The following is a 5,140-nucleotide window of genomic DNA, read 5'->3' as shown; positions in this document are numbered from 1 at the left end:
GCGCTTCCGGTGCTGGCAGAACCACTGCGCCTGCGCACGAAAGGGTTAGGCCAGTTCCGCCGACGTGATCCTCCGGCCGCCGTCTCCTCCCGGATGTGGCCCAGCGCAGCGAAGTCAACTAGCACATGCGTACTGAGAGACGGTCGAAGTCCCACAATGCTTCGATGGGTCACGTCCAATCAGATTATAGGCGAAACGCTTCCGTCCGGATAAATACATCCAGGAGGTTGTAGTCCTTACTTCCGGAAAGGCGCTCTGTGCATTGTGGGTAGGGAGTGAAGCCCGGTTCCTCCTACCCTTTGAGCGTCCTACTCTTAAATGCTACGCGCGCTGGGAATTTCCCGGTCCACGACCGTACACGTTTCCTGCGCGGCAGCAAACACTTGGCCTAGTGGAGAGGTGAAGATGGGCCTTGCTTTCCCAGGAGATAAGTGGTTAAAAGTTGTGCTGACATAGTCTGTGGCCTAAGCGCGTTGAGCCGTCCATTCCGGGTCATACTGAATATCCCTAATCGTATGTCAAAACAAGAGAGCTCCGATTTAATGTTCATTGACTAGTGCAGCTTTTTAAGAGACGCCGAGGAAGGATTGCGTTTGTTTTATCATTTCTCTCCCTGAAGCATGGAAAACTTAATTCCTTATGTTAAGAAAGTGGAAAGCCTCGTTCTAAAAATTTTCATCATAATGTTTTTCTTTTCTTTTTTTTTTTTTAAGATTTTATTTATTTATTTGACAGAGAGAGATTACAAGTAGGCAGAGAGGCAGGCAGACAGAGAGAGGAGGAAGCAGGCTCCCTGCTGAGCAGAGAGCCTGATGTGGGACTTGATCCCAGGACCCCGAGATCATGACCTGAGCCGAAGGCAGCGGCTTAACCCACTGAGCCACCCAGGCGCCCCATAATGTTTTTCTGATTACAAAATGAGGTATACATCTTGTAAAAAAAATTTTTTTAAGCACATTCCCCGTAATTTCATCCATACCCCCATATTTCCTTTATACCGTTGGTGTAGTTCAAGGTTAGTAGCTTGCCCTACCTACACCCCTACCTTAGTTAAGTCATTATCACCCAACCTTAAGATCTAATTAAAAATTTTAACTGACTTGGGAAATACTTTCTTGATCTCTCTAGATGAATTCCTCAGGCCCAAAGAATCACAACCACTCTTAATAGTTTAAATTTCACATTTTTAAAAATATTTATTTATTTGACGGAGAGAGTACAAGCAGGCAGGGAGGCAGGCAGAGAGAGAGGGGAAGCTGGCTCCCCGCTGAGCAGAGAGCCGGATGCTGGGCTCGATGCCAGAACCCCGAGACCATGACCTGGGCCATAGGCAGAGGCTCAACCCACTGAGCCATCCAGGCACCCCTTCACATATATTATTGAGTCCCCCACCACCACCCAACTTGTCTGAAAACGTATGCCATTTCTGTATGCCGTTATATTTCCTGGAGTTGGCACACCGTGATATTCAAATATGGTTGAGTGATAGAGGGGATGGCTGACTAAACTATATTATATCATACAACGTAATACTATCAGAAGTTAGAATAATGTAGAATTATACATTCTGATGAAAAGTTCTCCAAGATACAGTAAGTGGAACATGCCAAATAATGACTAAGTACTGTAAGACAGTATAATAATGTAGATTTCCTCTGGGTATTTGTGTCTGTAAATGCAGAACAAGAACTTTTAAGTAGCATCTGCAATAGGGATGGTCGTTACCTGTTTAACCTGTTTGGAGGCAGGAGGAGGCCTTCCCAGGAAGTAATGGAACCTGGTTTTGGTGCAGTAATCAGAAGAACTTAATCTGTACTTTAAACATTTTACATTTAAACAGAAGAACTTAATCTGTACTTTAAAAATTTTGCTTTTTTGAAATGCAATAAAATTCACCAATTTTAACTGTACAATTGTATGAATATAAACAAATGTATACAGTAGCATAGCCAACACCATAATTATGATAGCAATCATTTCTATTACCCCCGAAAGTTCCCTTATGCTCTTTTGTACTCCTCCTCTTCCCTCACCCCAGCCCTTGGCCAAACACTGATCCGTCACAACAGCTTTGCCCTTGTCAAAATCTCATATAAATGAAATCATACAATATGTAGTCTTTTGTGGATAGCTTTTTTCCCTCCTAGCATAATGATTTTGAGATTCATTTATGTTATGGCATGTATCAATATTTTGTTCTTTTTCACTACTGAGTAGTAGTCCGCTATGGATATACCACAGTTTCTTTTATGTATTCACCAATTCACCAATTTGTAGACTTTGGGTTGTTTAAAGTATTGCGCTTTGGAGTGCCTCAGTGGCTCAGTCATTAAGTGTCTGCCTTCAGCTCAGGTCATGATCCCCGGGTCCTGGAATTAAGCCCCGCATTGGGCTCCTTGCTTGCAGAGAAGCCTGCTTCTCCCTCTCCCACTCCCCTTGCCTGTGTTCCCTCTCCCGCTGTCTCTCTGTCACTCTCTGTCAAATAAATAAATACAATCTTTTTAAAAATTAAAAAAATTGGGCTTTATGAATAAGATTGAACATTTGAGTACAAGTGTTTGTATATCTGTATTAATTTATTTTTACAAGAAGTATTTATCCATGCATTATGTATATAATTTAAAAAGTAATCTTTGACTTTGATAAATGAGTCAACCACTGTTTGACATACATTCTTCCATATTTTCCTCCCTGAAATACTAACATTTCTATATAAATGTTAAAGGGATTTTATATGGCTAAGCAACTCCTTTTCAATTAAATAATATACTATGGACATTTAAAAATATCAGTATTTATAGATTCAACTCATTCTTTTTTTAAAATATTTTATTTATTTATTTGACAGATCACAAGTAGGCAGAGAGAGAGAGAGAGAGAGAAGCAGGCTCCCCACTGAGCAGAGAGCCCAATGCAGGGCTCGATCCCAGGACCCTGAGATCATGACCTGAGCTGAAGGCAGAGGCTTAACCCACTGAGCCACCCAGGCACCCCAAGAACTCACTCTTTTTAAGAGCTGCATCCCAGGGGCGCGTGGGTGGCTTAGTTGTTAAGGATCTTCCTTCCGCTCAGGTCCGTGACTCCAGGGTCCTGGGATCCAGCTGCAATGGGCTCCCTACTCAGTGAGGAGTCTGCTTCTCCCTCTTCCACTCCTCCTGCTTGTGTTCCCTCTCTCACTGTCTCTCTCTCTGTCAAATAAATAAATAAAACCATTGTTTTAAAAAGCTGCATTCCTTTGTAGCTACATAAAATAACTTACTTAACTGATCTATAAAATTGTAAAACATGCATATTCTTTGATCTAAAAATTCCACTTCCAGGAATTTATGGTAATGAAAATTTTTCTCAAGTTTGTTATGTTCAGGGGCACCTGGGTGGCTCAGTCGATTAAGTGTCCGACTCTGATTTCAGCAGGGGCCCTGATCTCAGGATGGTGAGATGGAGCCCCAAGGTGGGCTCAGCTCTCAGTGCCTTCTCTCTAAATAAATGAATAATAAATAAAATAAATAAGATATTTTTTTAAAAAAAAAGTTTGTCCCATTCAAACAATGTTCATTATAGCATTGTTTGTAATGGAGAAACTGGAAACATCATTTTTTTAAAAAAATATTTAAGTCACCATTTGCCTTTGCTGATCACTAATCCAGATATCCCAATTTTACTTTTGCTACAATTTTATAAATTCACAAGGATAAGTTAAGACAGTAATTAGACCCATTGCCAGGATAAGTATTAATTGCTTTCTAACAGTTCTATCCTAGAAGGTTCTATAGTTGCTTATTTCAACTCGTGCATTCTGCAGGATGGAGTTGAATAAGAAAAATATGAAAAGTTTGAAAAAGACTAAGATATTTTGTATGTTTGAAGGCCTTCTGAGTATAGCTCCATTTGGTAGAACTATACTTAAACTGTTATTTCTCAGAATGCCCTGGGCAGTCAAAAGGAAAAACTTTACTCTGGTGGACAATAAGGTAAAGCAATTTTGTATACTACACTAGGTTTATTCTGCCCTTTTTAAAAGTCCAGATATTCCAGCAATAACAAGCAAGATGAAATTAAATGTAATTAAATGTTCAACATTTAAAGAGCACCAGGAAAATGCAAAGAGAAAGCAATATTTTTTGTACTTAGACTTTAAACTTTTTCAGCAATTTAATAGAAATGTTTATCAATTTCTGGTGTGAAACAAAATACTATTTAATTTTGTAATAACTAAAAGTCTATACAATTACCTGAGAGATTTGCACATTTTCCTAGAATTTAACTTAAATGGAATTAAAGACTGTATCTTCCTTGAAAAGAACCTCCTTTGTACTGGAAGTACATGTAATAAGTTGCTTACCAGCTGAGTAACTTAAAATTGCATTTTTGGGGGCACTTGGGTGGCTCAGTGGGTTGAGCCGCTGCTTTCGGCTCCGGTCATGATCCCAGGGTCCTGGGATCGAGTCCCGCATCGGGCTCTCTGCTCAGCAGGGAGCCTGCTTCCCTCGCTCGCTCTCTGCCTGCCTCTCCGTCTACTTGTGATTTCTCTCTGTCAAATAAATAAATAAAATCTTTTAAAAAAAAAGAACCTATTTCTTCTGATGTCAATACTATTAATCAATATACTCACTGCTGTCTTTTTAAAAATGAGAAAATTGAGCCCCAAAGAAAAAAAACGTTACTGTTTATTGATCATATATCATGTAGCAAGTCCTATACTTCATTTAATCTAACAACTATGAGCAAGGTATTTTGAGGTTGCCCCAACTCATGAACAATACACTACATTAGGTATGTTTCCCTCATGTCTGATTTTTTGGGAAGATTTTATTTTTTAATAAAATCCCCCAACATGGGACTAAAACTCACAACTTCCAAGATTAAAAGTCACAGGCTCTACCAAATGAGCCAATCAGGTTCCCCATCTGGCTTTGGGTTTTTTGTGGTTTTTTAGTTTTGTTTTGTTTTTTTAGAGTTCATGCCCAATGTGGGCCTTGAACTCACAACCCTTAGACTGAGAATCACATGCTCTACTGACTGAGCCAGCCAGGCGCCCCTGGTTTTTTTTTCATATGTTCCAGTTCCATGGGTTTAATAATGTAATGACTTTTGCTGATGTGTATGTTACATTAGAATGCAAGCTTCTTAAGGAAACCAT

This window comes from Neovison vison, chromosome 6 (genome assembly GCF_020171115.1).
Source record: "Neovison vison isolate M4711 chromosome 6, ASM_NN_V1, whole genome shotgun sequence".
In the NCBI taxonomy this organism is placed as follows: Eukaryota; Metazoa; Chordata; class Mammalia; order Carnivora; family Mustelidae; genus Neogale; species Neogale vison.
Note: the sequence above shows the minus strand (reverse complement) of the source record.